Below are 25,625 nucleotides of genomic sequence, written 5' to 3'. Positions count from 1 at the left end.
CCTCGTGCAATAATTCTGTTAGAAAGTTCCTGCAGTGGAATTGCTTTACCCTTATCAGTTATAAGACCTATGAAACAAATAATGCAGTACATTTTTAATTATACAAATAAATGATTTGAGAAACATTACTTGAACTAAGACTTTGAGATCTATAATGCATTAGTTAACATGCTCTTAAAATTAATTGCCAAATAATGATAAACAGGGATTAATACGTCTGAAAAGAGCAGTTATTTAGTAGTTTTAGTGCTATTTTCTTCATACCAAAAAGTACTGAAATCATAATCCAAACAATGGGAAAAACTCAGGGGACAGCATTTCATCAGTACTAAATGCACTTCCCAAGGGAAACCTTGAGCAGAAAAAGGAAGAAATCACTGGTGTGCAGAATAGACATGTAATTGATACTAACAGTTGCTCAGGGGCAACTTAAACACAAGTTCTATTCATTTGTCCCTTATTGTTTAATTTGAGACCAAACAATGCATTATTAAAAAACATAAAATGCATTTCTGTCCTTTGGAGAGTTTTTCCAATAAAACATGGGAAGAAGCCAGCTTCCTGAGATCACTTTTAGTTTCAGCATTTCCTATTTGATTTAATTACCAACCAAGAGGAAGTTTACAGTTAAGATCCAAATAAGTTGGTAAGCAGATAAGATTCCAGTTGTAGCCAATTCCTCTCCATTCTGTTTGAATCAGTTCAACAAAAATGCCAAGGCCTGTACTTTACATAGTAAAGTCAATGTCAGACTCTCTCGAGTCACACCATCCAAGATGCCACATTTTAAAATCTTAAGTAACCAGATCTCTCTCTCTCTCTCTCTCTCCACACACACACACACACACACACACATTCATGCACACACACTTTTGCAAAGAAATGATTTTACTATTTCAGGAGGACTGAGATATAAATCTGTTCTATCATAGAAAAATGTCTATAGAAGCAAAAAATTTAGAAAAATTATTTATATACAGATAACTTTGCATTTAGCTTTAGAGCATTTGTGGCAGGGTCTCAGACTCTGTAGTTTAACAGCTACAAGTTGAGATTTACTGTGAGCCTATTTCTAAAACAAGACATCTTTGCTTGCCTGACTATGACCAATTAATAATTAAATAAAATTCCCAAAAGTTCCCAAAAGATTAAACAATTAGAGCTGCTTTTTCAAACCCAGACAACACAAGAGCATACAATAATTCAACAAGATATTAAAAACACAATAAAATAATGTGCACACACACACACATCCACACACCAGTAGGTTTATATCTAACTATGTAGGGTTTGCAATCTTGCTGGAATTTAACGTTAAAAAAATAAATAAAATCTTATACACTGCTCTTCACTGTCATTACATTTCTGGGCTATTTCCATACACATGGGAGAGAACCATTATAGGAATCTTTTTCAATCAGGTGTTTAGGCGTTTAGCCCTGCATAACAAAGTATAATTAGGCAGAGATTATCAAGTGGTCTGTCTGTATTTTATCAGCCAAAACAAAAATCGCTCTGATACTGGTTCTTTTATGGTTATTTGACAATGTCTTAAGAAACACATGGCAGGTGTGTGCTGTTGCTATAATGAGTCGTTAAGTTTTCTATCTTCACTCATCCATTGTTGGAATTTCCTAAATTTCCTTGCAGTCTTCATGGGTTGAGTACACATTCTGTAGCTGAACTGCCAGGATCAGAATCCTGGTTCTACTACCCGCCAGTTGCGTGAGCATGGGTATTTACCAATTACACCAAAATATTAGTTTTGAGGAGCACTGATTGATTCTTCAAGATGAGATGAAGTGTTGGAGAAACGGAGTTTAGTAGAGCTCTCCTAGGGAGGCACAAGGTTCATCGATTTACTAACGGCTCTGAGAAGTTAAGATCTATTTTACTGATGTTTCCCCAAGTTTATTTTGATTATATTACCCAATTTTGTCTCTTTGTTTATGAAACTCTAATTTAAAAGTACATATGGTCCCCATTTTTCAGAGCAGCACTGTTTACAATAGCCAAGACATGGAAATAACCTAAATGTCCATTGACAGATGACTGGATAAAGAAGCTGTGGTATATTTATACAATGGAATATTACTCAGCCATAAAAAAGAATAAAATAATGCCATTTGCAGCAACATGGATGGACCTAGAGATAGTCATTTTAACTGAAGTAAGCCAGAAGAGAAAGATACCATATGATATCACTCATATGTGGAAACTTCAAAAAAAAAAAGGACACTATGAACTCATCTACATGGCAGAAACAGACTCACAGAAATAGTAAACAATCTTATGGTTACCAGAGAAAGGGGGTGGGAAGGGATAAATTTGGGAGTTTGAGATTTACAAATGTTAGCTGTGATATATATAAATAGACTGAAAAAAGGTTTCTTTTGTATAGCACAGGGAACTATGTTCAATATCTTATAATAACCTTTAATGGAAAAAAATATGAAAATGAATATATGTATGTATATACATGACTGGGACATTGTGCTGTACACCAGAGACTGACACATTGTAATCGACTGTGCTTCAGTTAAAAAATAAATAATTAAAAAATAAAAATAAAAAATAAAATTCTCTCCTACATTATTCTTTTATTATTATTTTAGTGATTTCAAAAGCTACCTTTTTAGTACCTAAATCTCTCTTTCAATGATTTTCTGTCCTGGTTAACCTCTTCCTCTTCTTTCCATGACCTTGTCATGACAAAGGACTGTACCCTAGACAATCTCAGTTTCAAACATCTCACTCTCCACTATTGCTTCCCTCTGAATCTCCTGCTCTCTGGTACCCTTGCACCCAAATGCCTCAATTGCACCAAGATCTCTTTTCACCAATCTTCCACTGATCTTCACGTCCTCAAGTCTCTCCTACTTAGTGTAGATGACATGCCCCATTGCTAAAATCACTGCCTGAACAGACCCTCAATTCTCTTGCCTTCTTTGTTTTACCCACTTGTTCCATTCACAGTACAAAATTCTAATCCTGCTGACATCCAGTGAAATCTGTATTCAGTACCTCACCCACTCAGACGAATATAGATAAAGACACACAACCGTGCAAAATGTTTTTTGATTTTAAAATCAAATCCAGTAACCACAGTGGCTCCTAATAACCATCTGTTGATTGTACTGATTTCCAAATTTACCCTCCAGAATCTCCATTTACTCTCCAACACTATTTTACAACTTTTCCTCTCTCTTCTCATCTCTAAAATCTCCACCCCCTCCTCACTTCCACTATCTCCTTTCTCTTTTTCACTGAAAGAACTAGAAGTAGTTGGAAGAAAACTTTCACAAGCTCCCATCATTACGCTCACCAGCTCACCTGCATCTCAACCTGGACATCAATTGTCATTGCTCAGAGGGAAGCTAACTTCCCACTTGTGCACTGGATCCTCAAGTTTCCAGCCTATACCTTTTTTCTCTTGCATCATCAAATATGCCCAGTGTGTGACTACCTCTCTTCACCTCCCTAATGACACTAAGAGCCCGTTATCATTTCTCAGTTGACGTACTGCAAAAAGTTCTACCCAACCAGTCTCTCCATGTCCCTGCCTCTCCTACAATATATCCTCAACACAGCTGCCAGGGTATGACGTTCCTTTGCTCAAATTCCTCGGATGTTTTCTGGGTCATACAGAAAATCTAGCATCCTTTCCATTTCTTTTTTTTTTTTTAATTTCCAAAAGTTTACTTGTTGGCTCTGTTACATTACATTTTTTCTATAAATATATGATAAGCTTCCCAGCTCATCAGATTAGTTTCTTTAATTCATAATGAACCTGAAATATGACATTGTACTACCCACAACTAATTCTCATTTTTGTGAATGTTCCTTCTAACATTTGAAGCTGGCTACCTGGTCTCCCTCATCTTCTGTGTTGCATACTTTAAATTTTCTTTTTATCTATATATATGTGTGTGTGTGTGTGTGTATGCATATATACATACATATTTATTTATTAATATATTTATTTATATGTATATATTTACTGAAGTAGTCAGTTTACAGTATTGTGTCAGTTTCTGGTGTACAGCACAATGCTTCAGTCATACATGGACATATATACATTTGTTTTCACATTCTTTTTCACCATAAGTTACTACAAGATACTGACTATAGTTCCCTGTGCTATACAGCATGAACATGTTGTTTATATATTTTAGATATACTAGTTAGTTTCTGCAAATCTCAAATTCCCAATTTATCCCTTCCTGCCCCCTTCCCTCCCACCACCGTAACCACACCTAGTGACCTGGCCTTTCTGCACATCCTATTTCTGTCCCCCTTACTCTGTACTCCTGGTTTTCCTTGAATGCATCACCTCACCTTGGGGTCTTTGTCTGTGCTTTCTCTCTACTTAAAAACCGTCCCCCAAGATCTGCATGGATTTCTCGCTCATTTTGTCAGGACTTTCTTCAATACCGTTTTATAGTTCTCTGATTACCTTATTAGAAATCGCGTCAAGACTGACCAGGGAATTTTGCCCTCCTGCCTTGCTGTGTTTTCCCACATAGTATTGCCACTAGCTGATATTTGCTGGGTTAATATTTGTTGAGTTATTCCTATGGATAATCAAAAATCAGCGGGATACCAAGGCTCTCTGAAGTGTTGCTCAACCTCTAAGCCTTTAAACTACAAGCAGCACTACTGGAAAAGACAGGTGCATTTACACAGACAATAACCCACATGTGAGCAGACCTACCAGGTCATTCCCACCACTGCATCCAGATTCACCCGCAGTGCTGAGTCTTCATCCCAATGCTAATCCCATCTCAGATGGCTCCCTCCCGTCATTCACCTTTTCACATGTGACTTTAACAATTAAATGGGAGGCTTCACTATTTGCTTCTGTTCTAGTGTGCTGTGGGATGCAGCCATCTGCATTTTTGTATTATTTAGTTCATTATCCCAAACATTAAGAACCATCCACACATTCTCTTTATAGACATGAAAACTTATAAAGAACAGCCACTTCCGTTTTTTTCCTAAGAATGTCCAATGAAGATTAAATCCAATAATATGTAAAAATATTTCACACAAGTGTTTTAAGGATATTCTGAAGCCCATTTTTAGAGCAAACACTTAATGTACTGGGTTAGAATTAAGCAATAGCTAGTAAGCTCTCCAGATACCGAAAAAAACAAATCAGATATTCTCATGCCAAGGTTTGCTCTTTTGTCAACTGGGAATCAGGAAAGGGAGGCAACTTAAACTCCAAGTCTGCTAGCAAGGCTGCTCCTGTGATTCGAAGAGAACCCACATAAATCAGTGATGTGGCAGAGCGTTCCACTCACACATTTATCTTGTGACTTCCGTTCTGACACTTCAGACATAACTCAATCAAATGCTAAAGCAACCCTCCATTAAATTTCGACACAGGAGAATTCATGATGATCCTGTGGATGATAAAAAAAAAATTCAGGGACACTGCAGGAACAAACTATTCACTGTATGACTAACAATATTTACAACTACCAATTATGAGCTGTGTCCTGCCTTAGGTTAGGACCTTTATGTACACCATTTTTAAGACTCAAAATAGGTTTCCAAAAAGTCATTCTTACTCAATACTACAGAAGACAAAACTGAGATTCAGAGGAGTTAATATATGCCTTTAGCCAAACAACTAATTAATAGTCAAGCTGAAATTGTATCTTAGGTCTATCTTACTTCAAAACTCTTATTACTTAAACTATGTCAAGCGTCCTCTCACAATTATACTTTGTAAAGCTCTTAAAAATAGTCAGTAAATAAAATTTAAATCTGAAGCAAAGAATTCTTAGTGACAATTACTAATCAAATTGATATCTGTACAACTCAAAGAAAAATTGCACAGAAGAATGGATATAGAATTCTTCATTCAGACTCTATGAGAATGATCACATTATTTTATATGTATAAATAAGGTTAGGAAATGCCAATGAATTATACTTTATGTCTTTAGTTATTACTAACAAATGGCCAAATATGATTCAGAGATGCATATAGAGTTAGATAAATGTTTATATGACTTTAATTCTAATTCTCTGTGTCCTGTTACCATTATAATATTTCCAAATTTGCTAAACCTAATAAGCATAACATAAAGAAATAAGATACAAAGGAAAACATATAAATTTCAAAGATTTTTGTGTGCAATACATAGAAAACGCTTTTTGTTCCTTACCTGATGTTGACCTTTTTGGATTCATACCAAGGATTAAAGCAGAAAACTGATTATGGCCAGTATTTTAAATGCCAAGGGAGAATATAGCCATGCCTTAAAGCACAAAAAACAATGAAATATATTGTAATAATATCTACGATAAGGATGAGTGCAGAAACTTTGGAGCCCTAAGGAAGGAGTAATGGATTCTGTCCAAGATGGAGGAGTCAGAGTTGGTGGCAGAAAGACCTCAGAGAGAAGATGTAATTTGAGTTATGCCTTGAAGGAGGAATGAATTCCACTGGGTTGAAAGGAAGGAAATAATATTTCAGGCAGACAGAACAACACAAACAAAGGCCCAGAAGAACAAGAGAGCACGACTAACTTGTTTCAGTGTTAGAATCCCCTGGAGTCTAGAATATAGGGTTCTTGGAAGTAGACGGTGGGGAGAAAGCTACATGGAGTTGGAGCATTGAAGATTTTCATAAAATGGAAGGGTTTAGATAAAAAATAAATTCAAACTTAAATTTACACAAAAATAACTCTGAGTATCACTGAGGTTGAACTGCAAGGTAAAACTGTTACAATAGTCTAGTTTGGAAAAGAAGTATGGTGGTTTGGATTAGGGATAAGACACGTCATGGTAAGGGTATTTGTGAAATAGAACTGAGAGGACTTGAAGGGTGTACTTCATCCTTTGACTGTGGAGGGTGAGGAAGCTTAACACAGATTTTTCTGAGGTGTCCAGCTTGGACAACTGGATGGTTGACTATTACATTCAATGAGCAGAAGACATAGTGAACTTGTAAGAGATGTTCACTTTCAAATAATAAAATCTGATTTCTCTGCAAAGCATTTCAAGTAGATAGACTTAGCAGACAGGTGAAATAGGGGTCAGGAGAAATCTGAGGGTTAGAAAGACACAATCTAGCATAATTAAAGGGTAACACAGGGTACCAGTCAGAAGCTCAGAATCAAGTCTGAAATCCATAGTTGTACACTGACTCCAACACAATTAGCTGCATCACAGCCAGCACTCAGTTTAATCTCTCGTTTTCCTTATTTGTGCTGTGGAAACAATATGAGAATCTACACCACTGGGTCTGATGAGAATTAGGTGAAAGAGTGCAAATTAATTTTCTAATATTAGGAAAACGTTTAATAAAAATGACTCATTAGTATTCCCATCAGGGAATAGCTAATCATTTAAGTAACGGAAGCAGGTAAGATTGGCCAGAGAAAAGCACAGAACAAGGCAGAAATTGAAAAAAATTGAGATGACCCAAATCTAAGATATTTCTGGAGAAACATGAACAAAATTGCCTGGAAAGTGATATGGCCAAAACCAGAGCACAAAGAGTACAAGATGGCAGTATTGTTCAAAATTGGCAAATACTTCAGAGAAGTAAAAAGGTCACTGCAGAAAACTGAACACCAGGCATTGGGACTGGCAATCAAGCATGTGATGAGGGATGTGGAAATAATATTAAACTTGTAGCCATCATTACAAAGTTTAAAATTCATTCAAAGCTGGAACATCCTTAATATCTACTGGAAAGCCCGCTATATGCTGGGAATTGTGGTAATTTAAGACCAAAGTTCATAATGCAGACAAGAGTTGTTACAATACTGCAGGGCAATCCTGCAATAACCAGGGTGAGTCCAATACAGAAGAGGTAAGAACTAGGACCAGGAAGACAGACATGGAAAGACATTCCATGAAGGAGGAATATCAGGAACAAATGCATAAAACTGAAACATAATTCAGCTTTCACCTGGATTTTAATGAAACAGTTTAATTACATTTCTTCCTTTTGATACAAATGTTTGGAAAAGCGAGGAGGGAAGCAGTATCTAAACAAGTAACATTGCCTAAGCTTTAGTGATATTTTCAGAAACAATCCTCTTAGTTTATACAATGTGATCATATCAAGGAATCCTTCAAAGAGCAGCATGGAGATTCATGTAGTTGAAATAGAATACAGCTTACTTTTAATATTTTAATTTTTAAAAATATATTGTGATTTATTGGAAAAAAATTTTGAGTCATTATCAAATTTATTATACAAATATAAAATAATTCTATTAGTATAAATAAGGACCCCAAACACTCATTTTCTGAAAAGAACGTGTTCAGCAGACCTGTGGATATAAAGGTTGCCCTGGTGGTGAATTGTATGATTTTGCTGCCTTATTAAATGTAATAATTACCATCATGTAATAAATCAGAATGGATGTATCTTATAAATAGTACAGATAATCCTCAAAACTATAAAATAAAAACATATCTATAATTACATGATTCATTTTTCCATATTATCACTGAAGCCATACCATACTTCTCTTTGGATACTAAATGCTAAAAAAAAATTTCTTCTAAATACTCAATTAATTTTTTTAGGTGGTTGATTGTCAATTTTTATATTTTATCTTTTTTGTGCAAGCTTTGCAATATATACACAATGGGAGAAAAAGAAATAGTTGGTTCAAGACTACTTATTTATTTTTATTTATTTATTCATTCATCCATTTATTCATTTATTCATTCCTTAATGACTTTAAGTTGACAAGGTATCTCAAAAAATCCACAATAATTAATATTCAAAGTATATAACTGGAATGTTAATGACATTCAATGTTGTTTAAAATAAATCAGGGACTAAGTAGCATCTTTAATGTGATTTGTATGATTGATGCTTAAATGTCTGGACAGTTTATATTTAATGACACTTTATGGGAATTAAAATTTTTTAAAGTCTATACTGATTAGAGATTTTTAATTCATCATTGTGTTAACTAGAACTGAAGTTCAAGCAGAAAAATTCTCTTGTTATTAAGCGCAGAATTTCTTATATCCTTCAAAAAGAACACTTAAAAACAATTGCTTTAGTCAGACATTTAGTGAAGGTTTTATAGATTATCGAGATGACTGTATGCAAAATGAAGGCAAATAATATACATTATATGTACTTACAGTTTATGGTTAGTCCGACAAGATACATTAAGGATAAAACTTACTGTTTAAAAAATTAAGTTAGCCTTCCAGTTTCCAGTCCAACATGTAATAAACTTGGAAAGCACCGCTTTGTCCCAACACCAAGTCAAAAAACTGAACTGAAAAGTACCAGCTCTCCTCTGGTCTATAACAGAAGCAAGGTCACAAGGCGAACTGCTTATCTTAGCCCGTTTGGGCCACTATAGCAAATACCGCAGACTGGATGGCTTACCAGTGTCAGAAATTATTCCTCACAGTTGCAGAGGTCTGAAAGTCCGAGGTCAGGGTGCCCGCAGGGTTCAGTTCTGGTGAAGGCCCGGTTACAGACCGCTGACCTCTCTGTGTCCTAAAACGGTGGGAAGAGCCAGGAATCTCCCTTGGGCCTCTTTTTTAAGGGTATTAATCACATTCTTGAGGGTCCTCATGACCTAATCACCTCGCAGAGGTCTACTTTCTACCACCACCTTGGGCTTTAGATTTTCAGCATATGAATTGGGGGGGGGCACAGACATTCAGACTATAACATCACAGCAGGTGAAACTGGAGAGCCCACCAGCAAATAAAAGAATCACAACTCGTCTGAGTAGGAGCCCGCAAGCTGAGACCTCTGTGGGGCCCAGCGCAGGGGAGGGAAACCTGGATGGTAGCTAACAGAGGGCTGACGGCTCAGTGCGGACAAGACTGATCGTCAAAACTCCAGGGGCCCTAGTCATAGGGGGCTCCACGTTAATTTTCATTTCCAGGAGCTTGACCTTGTTCTTGCAGGGAATATCAGCTAAGTTCCCTCATGCTTCCTGAAGGAGGAGAAGAAAAGGAAGACTTTTGAAACATCCTGAATTGCTCTGTTCTTAGTAAGTTCTGCCTTCAGAAGAAACTAGCTGGAGATTAACCTGCTGGAGTTTTATCAGAGCTTAGTTGACCTGGGGGAAAGGAAACATCCAACTCTAGCCAGTTCTAGCCGTCCATGTGGGAAAGGGAAATGCCGGCTTACTTCAGCCATCCTGCCCCACCTGCGACGTCCAGAGGTACAGGCTCACTGACGCACCTGAGACCTAATCACAGACCTAATCTCAGGATGCTGTCCATGTCCCTACACCTCAGCAACACATTACTAAAGACCTATTTATGGCAGCTTCTTTTACCCAGTACATGTCCAGCTACCAAAAAAAAAAAAAAAATTACAAGGCATAGTAAAAGGCAGAAACTCATGGAAACATAAATAAATCAATAATTCGAGACATAGAGCTTACCTAGTTCACAAAACTAGGTAACGTCAGAATCCATGAAAGAAAAAAAACCGATGAACTGGACTTTGGTAAACTTAAACTTTCTGTTTTTGAAAGACACTGTCAGGAGAATGAAAAGCTGAGTCACAGACTGGAAGAACATATTTGAGAAAGGCACATCTGATAAAGGACTGCTACCCAAGATATAGAAAGAACTCTTAAAACTCAATAATGGAACAGACAACCAAATTTAAAAATGGGCAAAAGACCTAAGACATAGTTTATCAAAAAAGATATACAGATGGCAGATAGGCATATGAAAGCATGTTCTACATCATATGTCATCAAGGAAATAAAAACTAAAACAGTGGGATGTAACTGCACCCCTATTAGAATGGCCATCACCCAGAACACTGACAACACCAAATGCTGACGAGAGTGTGGAGCAACAGGAACTCTCATTCATTGCTGACGGGAATGTCAAATGGTACAGATACTTTGGAAGACCATTAGGCAGTTTCTTAAAAACTAAACAAACTTTCACCATACAATTCAGCCATGGCACTCCTTGATATTCGCCTAAAGGAGTTGAAAATATGTCCACACAAAATCCTGACCAGGGATGTTAATAGCTTTATTCATATTTATCAAAACTTGAAAGCAATCAAGATGTCTTTGGTAGATGAATGGATAAAAGAAACTACAGTACATCCAAACAATGGAATATTATTTGGTGAAAAAAATGAATAATTCTAAAAAAATAAGAGTCCAGTTCAAGTGTTTGAGATCAACAAATTGCAATTTGGAGCACACAGATTAAGGTAAGAAATCCTATTACAGGATAGGAGTTCAGAAGGAAGGTGAAGTAAATTGTTTTTTAAAAAAAAGGTTATTGATGCAAGATGAGGTAATCAATCAGGTGAGGCATTAATTGGTAAAAGATGAGGTAAAGCTAGATTTGTACTTCATTCATTGATCAAGTGAAGTGGTCCCTAGATAAAAGTTCACTTTTATCCATCCTTTTAGCAAAATAGTCTCATTTCTTTGCTGACTTCTTGAAATGTACCAGTTCAAAGGCACAGAAAACAGGACATGAAGGCAGTTCCTCTGGAGTGGCTGCCCTGGCTCTGTTTTAAATTGTTCCAGAATGTCATCTTTCATAACTACTAAGTCATGAGAAAGACATGGAGGAAACTCCAATACATATTGCTGAATGAATACACACATATTGTATGATTCCAACTATACATATATGGAGAGAGAGAGAGAGTTATATATGTATAATGTTTACATATATACAGTGTTTACACATGTAATATTTGTACATACAAAATAATTGAAGGAGAAAAATGAGGTACCCTAAAATCAAGAGGGTAGTCAACTTTAACATATGTGATATAAAATTAATACACAACTTATGTCATAATATTTGAATAGAAAACCTATCACTACTCTTTATACTTTGCAGATTTTTGGAAATAATCTTACTAATTTCATAAAATTGAGTGACAGAGTGCACAATATTGTCTGAAGTCTGTTTTGTTTTATCAGTAATTTTCCTCCTGTCTCTTATTCAAGCTTCATTTCTGAACAATCTTCTTAACACTTATCTTCTATTATCTTTACCCTCTCCCTCCAGAACATGATGGTGCAGCGTGCAGCTGCTGCCTGTTTTTGTAAACAGCATTTTATTGAAACAAATCCACACCTTTTTTTTTTTTTCCATGTGTTGTCTGTGTCTATTTTCCTGGTACAACAGCAGAGTTGGTTACAAGAGAGCCAGTATGTCCAAAAGACAGAAAATATTTACTACCTGGCACTTTCCAGGAAAAGTTTGTCAACCTTTGCCCTGTAAGATATAAAAACTCTAATGAACAATTTAATGACTAGAGGATGTCACCAAGAGATACATAGCCTTTTATCTTAAAACTGTATAATTATTTTTCAACAACTGGAAAGGATGGAGGAGGTCATTGATTAATATAAGAGATAACATGTATAAATAGCTTATTTTAGGGGTCAGATTAACTGAGGCTCATAGAAAGGTTATGCTCTGCCCAATCCCACCACCAAGTGGCAGAGCCAAGACGGGAAACAAAACTTGCAACTCTAAGTACTTGTACCTTCCACGTCACCAGCTTAACTGCAGGCCAAGAGGAACAGGAAATGCAGTTTTCAAGACACGTAATATTCAAAACCCAGATGAATGCATTTTGTAAATTGTAAAAGACTTAAGAATTTCCTTATTATTATTAGCTTTGCTGATAAGTGTCTTAGGCATTTTCTTGCCATCAACTATTATCTTATATAGTAGTTTTGCTAAACATTTAATGGGTAACTGTTCATTGGATAAATTTTTTGAAGAAATGTAATTTTTCTTCACTTTGTTTTTCTTTCTGGTACTGCACTATCCTTAGAATCAAACACTAGTTACATTTTTACCTTGTTATGTTTTTCCAAGGTTTTTGGCACAGAACTTGCTAATCTGACTTAAGGTAAAGGCATGCAAGAAAATAGAAATACATATTAAAACTATGATTTAAAATTTGTTTCCAAAGTCAATATTTTGAACATATTTAATTGTATTTGATTGGTACAACCTCCTTCTCAACACATAGACCCAATTTATACTAATGTTTTATTAATGTTTTCTATTGCATTTTTCAAAATATAGACAAATCTTATGCTCAGCATAGTGCAAATAAAGTAAAATGACATCTGAAACATAATAGAGCTGAATTAATATTTTGAAACTGTTGAAATGTATTGGCTATTTCAATACCAAGAAGATGCTGTCAACATTGAATTCTGATATTAAACCTCAAAAATAAATTTTCTGTAAACATTAGCAACATTGAAATTGATAAAATGAAGAGTGTAACAATGAAAAAGATGAAGGAAAGAGATATAAGAAAGTATCTTGAGCAGCCTTCCCATGACTTCCTGCTTAGGAAGCCTGACCTAAGGGGGTGTATGGTCCATGTTCTTGTCATAAACACTTGAGTGATCCAAGTGTCTTCACTTCTTGTAAGATATGCCAGTTGGTACAAACTATTAGGTCCATCCCTCTGGCAACTGAGCTAGAGACTAGTAAGTGGATACTGAACAGTTCTTTTCAGATAATGATAGAGTAGTTTTTGGATATAGGACACTTTTTATCAGTGTTCATCCTACTTTGGAAACTATTTTTTGAATATATTAATGATATAAAATAACAATTTAAGTACAAGTATTTTTTTCCCCAAAGTCACAATATATTCTCATGAAGCAGAGTCTCCTTAATGCATCATTAGGCTAGCTGGAAATTTATGACTTGATTTTTTTTTCTTTGTTTAATGGCTTTTTTATAGACATTTCTATTGTAAATTGTCTTAACTTTCAGTTTGCTGCTGATCTTTGTTAGAAATCATTATTATGTCTCTGCCCTGGGGCTTTAGTGCCTATTATCAACTTAACTGACATCCACTTTAGGAATCTCTTACTCCCTGTTCATATTATGTTGTCTAATCTGTCCGTCTTGGTGAGTAAAGTAAGCCCATGTCTTATTAATTCTATGTAAAATAGAATCTTAGGAAGCGGCATTAAGCAATTCCAGTCACTAGCAAACCATATGGCTCTGCATTGCAATGTGAGAAACGGGAGATGATTTATTAGCAAAAAAAAAAAGTTTATATAACTTCTGAAATTCAGATATTTGGATAATACGCTGCATGTTGTAGTGATAATGGTAAATATGTCCCATGTTAATTAGGGTTATGTTGGTCCAGAACATATTCTATGATTGTCATGTGTTCTAGGTTACTCCAACCAGACCTCCGGTGACTTATCAAGACGGTGCATAGAAGGTGTTAGAAATTTAAAAGTTGTGGAGGGGAGGGTATAGCTCAGTGGTAGAGCGCATGCCTTGCATGCACAGGGTCCTGGGTTCAATCCCCAGTATCTCTGTCGGAGCCTGCCGACAATCGATCAGGTCCAGAAACCTGTGCTGCAGGACTGAGAAAAGGAAAGACGTAACAAAGAGACAGCAAGACAAGACAAGTTGGGGTTGAGAGGGTCTCACTCTAGCCCGCAAGACGCTAGGTCAAGAGTGGACGCCGAGTTTATTTTCAGCAGTTCTTTTATATGATTTTAACCCATTAGCTCATACATTCCTGCATGTAGGCAAAGGTATTGTTTTAAGGCACATTAACAACGTGTACTAAAATCATTAACTTGTATATTGTTACAGACATCATTATTGTTTACAGTTCTGGTAAAACTAAGATTAAGAGTTCCTGGAACCAAGATGATAAACTAAGGCATTGTTCCTCTAAGCTAACATCGTGACTCGTGTGCTATTATCTCAGGTGATTGTTCTCTAAAAAGATCACTGACTTGTGTGCCAATTGTATCTCTCCCTCTGAAGGTCCTTTGTGACTTAATAGCTCAGGATATTTCCTCAGGCATAGGCGCACCTGGTGCATTCTTTAGTAAAAGAGGTGGCGGGACAGAGATTGTTCTAACTCAATTGACCTTTGAGCCGGGCGCCCCGCACTGTGGGAGTTTAGGCCCATCCTTTGTGCTCGGCAGCCTCAATCTCAGAGCCTGGCGCCCTGCACTTTGGGGTTTTACGCCCAAGTTTTGTGCTCGGCAGCCCTCCGTCACGAGCGGCTCCCCGCATATCTCCATTAAAATAAATAAATAAAAACCCAATTACCTCCCCCACCAAAAAGGATAAAAAATAAATAAGAATGTTAAAAAAAAAAGAAATGTAAAAGTGAGTTAACTAGCTAATAACTGAAATTCAGGTTTTAAATAAGAGTACAAAGTCTCTTAGATATTTAAGATCAGTTGTTCTCAAATATAGATATATTTCAGAATAACCTGTGAAACACAGAAAAAGGTAATGTATGAGGCCAACCTTGAGAATCATGTAGGGTTAAAAATTCAAAAAAGTATAATCTCTAAAAATCTCAAACAGGTGATTCAGATATGCAATTCAAAGTGAGACCTACTGTTTTTCTTACAAAAAGTGTTGACAGAAAATATAACGTTAGATTTAAATGCTGAAGGATCTGGTGTGTGTTTTTGGCTTATGTTCTTGCTATAATGGGGAAAAAGAATTATCCCTAGTGTTATTGGGGATTGTGAGTAAGTGCAAAAAAGAACAGAAAATTTGAAACATAATTCCAGAGCTTGTTAAATGTACAACTTAAAATACTGCTATTCAGAATTCCCTAAATAAAATATGAATACACATATATAGAAATGTTAAAGTTCAGGGGCAAAAATTTTCAAGTTCCTATCCTGAATATCAAAAAGGACATATAATCTTAGGTCTAATCTTTATTCTGGGAACTTAACCTGGAATTATACTAGTATATTTTAAATGACTTATGTTAAAGCTATTTGTTGAAGTATTTTTTATAATGAAAAAGATTGATAACTCTCCATATTTCACCAATAGGCAACTAGTGCTATAAATTAAATTGTAGACCATAATACAGTGAAATGTAACTAGTAAAAAATGAGGAAGCCATGTACTATGGAAATACCCCCCAAATATATTAAATTCAAAAAAAGCAAGGGATAAATTAGTGTGTATCATATGATCTCTTTTGTGTAAAATAAAGGGAAAAATGTATAACACAATATGTTTTATACAAAGTGAAATGTGTCTAATATAGATAATGCTCAGTGCACCTGCATTTCATAATTAGAAAGGCAAACCCCTGTATTGATTTTTTGATTTTTGTATAAATTATAATCTTAGAAGGTTTATTAGTTCTGGCATATGCAGTTTAGGCCTGCATTTTATGAAATACTTCAGAGGGATACACAGAAAAATAACTAGCTCTTTCTCCAATTTTATTAGTTTTGTACTAAAATTAGGTATATATGCATAATTAATTTAGAAGTGTAGGTACCCTGGTGAGAGGCTGTAGAGGTTTTAGAGGGCTCCTTGGTCCATTCATTCATTCATTTATTTGTTTATTCGACAAATATTTGTCAAATTGCACTAATAACAAGGTGACGTGCTACACTTCGGGCATTCATCAGTGAGCATGATGGAGGAGATATTTTCCCTCAAGAAGCACACATGGTGGTGATGACAAGAGAGAATAAACAAGAAAATTAACAGATACAGAAGATAATTGCAAACTGTGCTCAGCACAAGGAAGAAAACAAACAAGGGAATGGAGTTGGAAGTTGTTCTCTAGGTAAGATGTTAGAGGAACACCTCATTAAGGAGGAGTAAGAGAGCTACGCCAACATCCAATCAGAGAGAAGAAAACATTTCCATTCAGAGAGAAGAGAAGTTTCTAAAGCAAGAAAGAGCTGTGTGTATTCAAAAAGGGAAAGGAAAGTGGCGTGACTGCAGGAGGTTGGTGGTGGAGGCGTTGCTGAGTTACTCAGGCCTCTGATCGCAAAAGGCCTTGCAGACCCCTGTAATGAGGTTGATTGCATCTGACTTGCACAGGAAGACAGAAGGGCTTTAATCAGAGGAATGGCGTTGGAACTGAGCAGGACCCTGTGGAGCCTTCCGGGGACCTACCCTTTCCCCCATGTCCTCTGCGGTAGCTCCTCTCTGAAGCATCCAGATGATAGGATCTCGTGCATATTTCCTGACTGTTTCAGATGCTAAAAACCACCACCAAAGGGAATAAATTAACTAGTTGATGATGGAGGGCACTGGTCCCCAGGCCTCCTGGCACTTAGATGCTGATAGTGTTGACAGCCCTGTTCCCTCAACATCAAACAGAAACGTGCATAAGCTGATCACATACCTACAACCCTCTCCCTCACCTGTCTTTAAATAGGCTTTGCTGAAACCCTTGGGGTGAGTTCAGGTTTTCTTGGGCATAAGCCACCCCATCCTCCTTGCTGGGTCCTGCAGTAAACCTTTCTCTGCTCCAAACTCTGACATTTTGGTTTATTTGACCTCATGGTGTGTTGGGCACACAAACTGGCCTTTGGTAAGAATGTGATACAATTTATGCTTTTAAAATACAGTTTCTCTGGTTGTGGAGAAAGACAGAGGTAGAATTTAGAAGCTTATTGCAAATAATAATAAGTAACTACAGATATTAGCTTAAAGTAAGATAGTAGAACATAGAAAGAAGTAAAAAATGTGAACTATAGTTTAGAGCAAACATCAGCACAGCTCCCTGATTGCGTATGTGTAGTCCGGGGTAGGGATAAATGAAAGAGAAAAAAGTAATTAGATAAGCCTCAATTAGATAAGTTTCAACATATGAATTTGTGGGGGAGACAAAAACATTCAGTCCATAGCGCCTAGGTAGATATAAAGAGAGAGGATAATCTACATCAACAAATTGTAACAATAAACAGCCAAATGGGAGACAGGGTGGGGAGTTTTGAACCCACAAAGTGAGTACACACTGAAGCCCATCTGTCTCCAGTCCACTGACAGCCTAGCCTGGTTGTCCCCCGAAAGAAAACTCACCCGTCAGTATCAATGAGAAATAGATGTTTTACTGAAGATTGTGCAGGAGGGAGGGAAGGTGATGGCATTGACCACCCAACACATATTAAATTAGCGCCGTGTGTTTCTCAATTTCTCTTCTCAGTTATCTGGGCTGTGAATTTCTTGCATATGGCCTCTCAGCTCTCTGGTTCCTGGGTAAAACTCCCTGGATATTTCATTTTGGCCTTTATTTGTGTCTCTTTTGTCTGCAGAGGAATTTAACTTCATCCGAGTTGTACCGTTCTCGTAGGTGTCTTTTATCATTGTGTTTAAGCTTTTGAAAGCTCATCAGAGTGAAATGTATAAACATTTCAGGTACATCCATGGAGAGTGGCAGAGAATTATAAACAGTTCCATGTCATTTTTTTCATAGGAGAAGGGTATATGCATTGATATCTTAAATGTATTGCGTAATAGGGAAAGTTAACTGCAGTTTTTAAAATGAGACATTTAGCCGAGAACAAGGCACAAGGAAGCTGAACCCTTGGATGCTGATGCAAAGTCAGAGCAGCTTGGCTGGTGTTTACACTCTGCAAGCAGCCTTTTCACTTCAAGGCCAATTTCCAGGATGGCACTTGCAAGCTCTCATGTAACAGGCAGGTGCCAGGGAAATGCCTTAGTAAGGAGACTGAAATCTTAGGAATTGGACCCCAAGGTCATGTAGAGAAAAGGTGAGGAACACTTTTCTAGCGCAGAATTGCCAATTAAGGAGTGAAAGACAGGACTTTGGTGCACCCAAAGTGAAGCTCAGAAGTTGATGAGAAGATGCTGTCTTTATAAATTGGTTTTAAAGTACATTTATCAATTTAAATTAGAAGCTCGGCTTTGAGAAGACCATCACTGGCATTTTGACTAACAGACAGTACTCAGTTAGAAAAAGACAGAATGATTTTAGAACTAATTTTTGAAGTAGGAGGAAGTTAAATCTTCCTGTCAGCCATGTAATACTGTTAGTGCGTTAATACTTCTGGTAATATTTCCACATAATTTATAATAATAAAAACAAGCATTATTAAAAAAAAACTAAGCATATACCTGAACACATGGTACTAATTTTAAGTATTTTTCTGAATTAATATCCCTCAAATTCTTATCACAAATTCAGGACAGACCCTATACCTGGTGTACAGACTTAGCAGAATTTTCCGAGACCTTCGGATGAAAAGAGAACTTGTTATAGGTTTTTAGCCTTGAGTTTAAGAAAGTGTTTGGACCAAGCTGTGTTCGCCTGGAAATAAGAGAAAGAGAAATGAGCGCCGTGTTCATGACTGAGAGCACTGTCCTCTTTCCTAGGGTTGTGTTATATGTTATACAGCCTTGAGATCACTGATGAAGTAAACTGGCTCAAATGAAATGTTGCTAGCATCCAGACAAATGTATATGCCAGATGACTCCAGCCTTGGAGCTTGGAGGGAGAAATTCATGTTCTCCCAGAAGTTTAATTTGAAGGTCTAATACGAAATCTGAGTAAGGATATTGACTGCAATCTTAGGTTGATGATTTTCCTAGCATGAACATCCAAAGCATTCAACATTATTTTACCAAGTTTTCAGCTTGCTAATAAAAAAAAAGAACAATGAAAAGAAAAATAAGCAATAATTAAGGAGAATAATATGGAATGTTAGCTCAGTGGAAAGTTTTAGAAATCAAATTGTTAGCTTTTGAAATTTTGGTTCAGTAATAGAGAATATATAGCCCATTATAATTATCCTGTGAAATATCCAAATGTAAATTTTATTCTTTCTAAAATTAGAAAAGCAAGAATGCAATTTGTAGTTTTTTTCTATATCTGGTCTATCCCCACATAATAATATGTCTATATTTCGGGGTAAAAATGATTTCCAGACTTACTGAATCCATGGTAGATATTAACATATTTTCTTTGTACAAACTTTGTCAGATGTAGTCTGAAATAGGACTTTTGAAAGAGTTTTTTTATTTTAAAGTATACATAAGAGAAAGTCAACCTGTCAATCTCTTCTATTTCTCTATTTCTGAGTTTTTCTATATAACTCACTCAGTTTACTACATTATCAAAAATGCAATAGTGTATTGTGAACCCACATTCTGACATTCTAATGAGGTGAGGGAGAGATTAAATAGCCACGCAAGTAAAAATAAAAATTCAGAGGGTGATAAAGGCCAGAAAGGAGAACTATACTGCAATTTGCCCATCCATAGCAGTTGACTTGGTGAACAGGGAAGACACGTGGGAGTTAACTAGGGAAGAGGGTAGAAAATCCTTCCTGGCAAGGGAAACACACATCAAGCCTCTGAGGACCATCAGGAGTCCCTGGGAGCGACTGGGACACAGAAAACACAAGGTAGCGAGGTGACGTAAAGTGAGAATGAAAGCTGAACGTCCAGACCATCCAAGTGTTACCAAAGGCAAGTTCAAGTGCCCACCACCCCACGAGGCCAAACAAACTGAAACATGAAAGTTTGGAGCAGAGAAAGGTTTATTGCAGGGCCGAGCAAGGCGGACAGGGTGGCTCATGCCTAAGAAAACCCCAAAAGATTTCAGCAAAACATATTTAAAGGCCAGGTGAGGGAGGCGGGTTGCAGCTCAGGCACAATCATTCTCTGATTGGTTGATGTGGAGGTAACAGGGCAGTCAACATCATCAACCCACAGGCGCCAGAAGGCCTGGGGGCCATGTGCCCACCATCATCAAGTAGTTAATTTCTTCCCTTTGGTGGTGGTTTTTAGCATCTAAAACACTCAGGAAATACACATGAGATACTATTATGTGGGTCCTTCAGAGAGCAGCTACAGCAAAGGACATGGGGGAGGGGGTTGACTCTGGAAGGCCCCCCAAGGTTCCTGCTCAGTCACACAAGTACTTTGGGATTTATCTTATCAGTAGTAGAAAGTACTTAAGAATTATAAGGAGATCAAAAGGAGGCAGGGGGATTCAGCAGAAAAATAAATACAGGGATTTTTATTTAGAAATGATTGTTCTCACTGCAGTGGAATGGAAGGATGAAGGGTGGATGTAAAGAGATCAATCAGTAGGGTCATTACAGGGGCCAAATATAGAGGAGTGCAGTGCATTATCCTATTGTTGAGAATTACCTCCTAAATATGTAACAAAAAATAGAAAAAGCAGGCTTTATGCCTCAAATGTCCCACTTATTGTCTAAAATTTTAATAGTTACAAGAGGAGACCTTGAGGTCATAAGGTGGCAGATGCCAGCAGGCACTGCTTTGAGCATGGTTGGTGGTCTCCCGAGTCTGACACAGCTCAGAAAATTCGAGTTCTCCACGATACAAGAATGTGTCTGACATCACACACCCCCTGGCCACCTAGTTTTCTCTTGAATGTCTGAACCACAGCGACTTCACTTCAACTTTCAAGTGCATCCCCCTCCTCAAGGCCAAAGCAGGTGTATAATGCATGTCCTACAGGCCATAAAACAGGGAGTTTCAGTCAGTAAAGTTAAAGTTAAACTATGTATAAGCCAGAATGACTTCCTCACACCTCAGTATGTGCAGATTTTCCCATCATTTCCCCTGTTGATTGCAAATCTTTCAGTAGAAAGCACTGATGATCAAAATGTCCTTCCCTCAGTGCTGGGGTGATGGCTTCCACCCCAGGTTCAGATCATGTCCCTCAGTGCCAGGCCTCCTTTATATTTGCCTAGTTATCCACATGTTGGGTGGGGGGTTAATCAGATATCATGAACAGGCTCAGAAATATAATAATGGGAACACACTTTGCAGGCCATACATTTCATCACTTCTACCCAATTATTACATGAGCACGGTACACGTGTTTCCAACAGCAGACACAGACCAAGCGCTGCTGTGCATCCTGTGTAGTTACGCTGTGATTACTCAATTAGCGAATTTCTCTTTCCATCCTAAACACTGGGGGCAACAATGTGGTTGGAAGTAAAATAACTTTCTTCTTTTAAAATATACTTTTATTGAAGTACAGTCAGTTTATATGGATAGGAAGACAAACATCTGATAAAGAATTCACTTAGAAAATATAGGTTCAAAGCCAGGAATGTTTCAGAGAAAACCAAGAAATTACAACCATAGTCACCTGTTAACTCATTCTTATGTAATTAATCCTTTTTACTAACAGTTTTATAAAATCAGAGTTTTCACTAGACTTTTTAAATATCTTGCCCAGTTCAGCAGTACGATTTAAAAGAAACCTGTACTTGTCAAAAGTCCTTTTTATGACTCTTATTGAAGATGAAGCAGTTTTGCAAAGTATCAACTTAATTATGTCTCTAAATGACAAGTCTTAAAAAGGCAAGGTTAAAGATCTTGTTACATTTTTGACAAAGAAGTTTAATCAAGTTGCTGTGGCATACAACCTTTTAAGATAACTAAACTAGAACTAGAATTATAGCTAGAACAACTTGAATCAGACCGATAGCATTATACCAGGACAGATCTAAATTTCAGAAACCTTAATTTTCACAATGTCTGTATCAATAATATTTATCTGTATCACATAATCTGAGAAGGCTTGTCACTCATTTGACAATGCCGTGTAATTTAACATAGCAACCAACCCTAGTTAAATATTTTTCTTTCAGGTGTCTCAGGGGACTTCTGAAGCATTCCAAAGTTAGTTGACGTCAAAACAGCTTTGATTAGAATTTGATAGGAAGTTTGTCAGCAACACCAAGAAGTCTCACACAATCTGTTATCAGAAGAAGCATCTGTTATCACAAGCAAGCAAGCGTGTTCTCTTAACAGAGAGGAACCAAATCCAGTCTTGCACTTGTCTACTTTTAATAACAAAATCCACTTACCTACATAAGTTTAACCTAATCTCATCCTGGCTATACACAAAACTCCTTTTTAAGGACTCCATTTCTACAAACTTCCGCCAACTTTCTGTATCCATATTAATTTGTTCCTCATTTTTTTTTCCCATCTAGAACAAACAGCTTTAAGACAAATCAGTTTTTAACTCAAAACATATAACCCACTTTCCTACTGTATACTGAAACATTTTCTTTATTATTTTTAGTAGATTTAGTGACATATATTAGAATCCTCAACTATTAAAAACTTTAATTTCTAGTGAAAACAAAGAAAAAAGCAATTACGCACAGCTTGTGCACAATCCTCTGATTGGTTGGCGTTGAGTGAACAGGGCATCAACACTATCAGCCCCTACAAGGTCTGGGGCTATGTACGTGTGGTCATCCATTTCTTCCCTTTGGTGGTGGTTTTCAGCATCTGTAACACTCAGGAAATACACATGAGATGCTATGATCTGGGTACTTCAGAGAGGAGCTACAGCAGAGGGTATGGGGAGGGGGTCTGACCCTGGAAGGTCCCCCAGGGTCCTGCTCAGTTACACTTCCTCATCTGAAAAAAAAAAGGATTAGCCAATCCCTCTACCCACTAATGAGTGGATTGCCTCAGAGACCACATTGTGATTCTGTACTCACCATAAAGATTTGCATGATAAGCTTTGGAGTAAAAACAAGTATTCCTTCAGTTAAAAATGTACTTAAAATGTAGCAGAATTCAATTTTACAATTATCCCAATATGACCAGAAGTATCGTGACTTCAAACATAAGATGAGCTATTCAAGGAAATCTCACCTGAGAGAACGTCAGAACTTGAGCGTGTGAAGACAAGGTTCTAATTAAAATTATTTCGGCAACTTTTGTTTTTCCAAACTTTAGCATTTCTCCAAATTTTAAGCAAGTGATTAGAATATTCATTTTTTTAATTCTAGTTTTAGAAATGTCCTGTTAAGTAATTTTTAGTCACACTTACGTTAAATTTCACATAGCCTTCCGCAATTGAAACTGATCCAACTTTCCCTAGTACCACTTAATCCTTTGGGATTCTCTGCCTTTCTCCTGACCAGTGAGCCTTAAACTCATGAAATAACAATCTACAAGGTTGCACTTTTCTGGACACACTTGTGGTATCATCAGCTAGCAGCTTCCACTCCTACAACCCCAGACTACAAGACGATCACCTCCATGGAAAGTCAGTCTCCTGTGACTATCTTCCTTAAGTCCAAGGCTCAGCCACTCTCAGGGGTGCCCTGTTATCATCAAGGCTCTGGCACATGATCGGAGGTGGAGGAAGAAGTCACAGAACCACTCTGCTCTCTGCTACACCACCTGCATCCCAGTCCAACTCAGTCCAGTAGCTTTCTGTTACCCACGAAAGGTAAAGATCTGAGTTCTTGTCTTACCCAAAAGATAAGTTTACAGTCGGGAGACGGTGCATTGTGTAGCAAAAAAAGTAAAAATTCAACTCTGGGAATGGAAAGTAGGCTGATCCAAGGGAGCAAAAGTGGCAGTTTTTATCTCCCTTTCTCTTATACCCTCACTTAGAGATGGTCTCTTGATTGACTGACAGCTCTTGTCCCTGGAGTGCTCAGTCATGTTCGGCCCCTTTTGCACATGTCCCTAAGGCACAGAGAACAACACACGGGGGGCTTGAACCACCAAGCTAATTATGATACAGTGAAGACTGTGTCTTGTCTGGTTAAGTCCTTTCTGCTACCATGCAGTGGTGGCCTCTGGGTTCTAACCAGTTTCTTGCTGGTGCTCACTTAGAAGTGAAGCCCCTTTATGCTGGAGGCGGGCATAACACCATCTTCAAAACCCTCCTCCCTCTCCTCCACCTGTCTGTCCCGTGTCCCCACTTATCTAACTACCTAACATCTCCACTGCCTCCTCTTTGATTTCACACTGACTGCCCTGAGCTCCTGTCAATCTTTCCACTATTTTATCTCCTGGTAAGTAAGCTCCACTCCCCTTGGCTGGGAGCAAGTCACATGATCAGGCACCACACTGCAGAATATCTTAACCAATTCCAAGATTGGCATCCCTGGTACCTAGATTTTTTCTCCTCCAAAATGGCATAATAACTTCTATTTGAGAACCAATATAACAAATGCATGTGCATGTTTAAAGTATCAGATTCCTTGGAAAAAAAAAAAGTAAGTCTTCAATAAATGACTGTTGTCTTTTTCACTGCCTTATTGGAGGACAAATCTGAAAGGAGAATTGATGAAAAACCAACCATGAGGCAGCTTAAATCATCCTTTTTATAATCAGAGAGCTTTTATTACTATAATATTAAAATTTACCATCACAATATAATCATTTGCTTTTATGTCTCCTTTAAAATATATTTCTTATCTGTGATTATTATCCCATCTCATTTTTTAAAGTTCAAAACACATGTATTTTGGTGGCTATTCTGTACCTACATACATAGATAAACATGTCTAAGAATTTACACCTGCCCTGAGGAGTTTTACTTTATTATTTCCAAACATAATCATTATGATTATGAAAATGATAAAGTGGCAACTATATACAACTATATGTAAGTATATATTATTAGTTCTAACACAGAAGATATGTATATGGAATCAGGAAATGCTTTGTTGCTTTGTTTTCTAAGCCTTTTCATTGTCAGATTTAGGAGACCCCATAAAGGTACCTTGATAAATTCTGAGTTAACAAATAAAATAATGGAGGGAAGGGAAGTTAATACCTTGAACTTGTAGGGCAGTAATAGTATACTGTTACTTATTTCAGAAGTTGTTTTCGAGAATTTTCTGAGAAAACAAATTGATCTCTCCATCCCATGATTACTTTGATGTCCAGAGAGACTGAAGCCTAATGAATGACATGTTAGTTTAAATGTTAAAAATAAATGTCAGATAATGGGAGATTACTTATCATGTCATCCTTCATTATTTATCTGAATATTGAAAATTCAAGGGAGAATTTTCTTGTATTTCTATATACTTACAAATAATACGACGT

At 37.0% G+C, this 25,625-nt stretch overlaps 1 non-coding gene across 1 annotated transcript; it reads left to right on the top strand.

The window, feature by feature from the left end:
• The first annotated feature begins 14,250 nt into the window (after positions 1-14,250).
• TRNAA-UGC (transfer RNA alanine (anticodon UGC)) lies at positions 14,251-14,323 on the top strand. Its single transcript has one exon. It is a non-coding gene; the product is annotated as a tRNA-Ala (tRNA).
• The last annotated feature ends 11,302 nt before the right edge of the window (positions 14,324-25,625 follow it).

This window comes from Vicugna pacos, chromosome 2 (assembly GCF_048564905.1).
Source record: "Vicugna pacos chromosome 2, VicPac4, whole genome shotgun sequence".
In the NCBI taxonomy this organism is placed as follows: domain Eukaryota; kingdom Metazoa; phylum Chordata; class Mammalia; order Artiodactyla; family Camelidae; genus Vicugna; species Vicugna pacos.
This window is presented reverse-complemented; position numbering and strand designations above follow the sequence as displayed.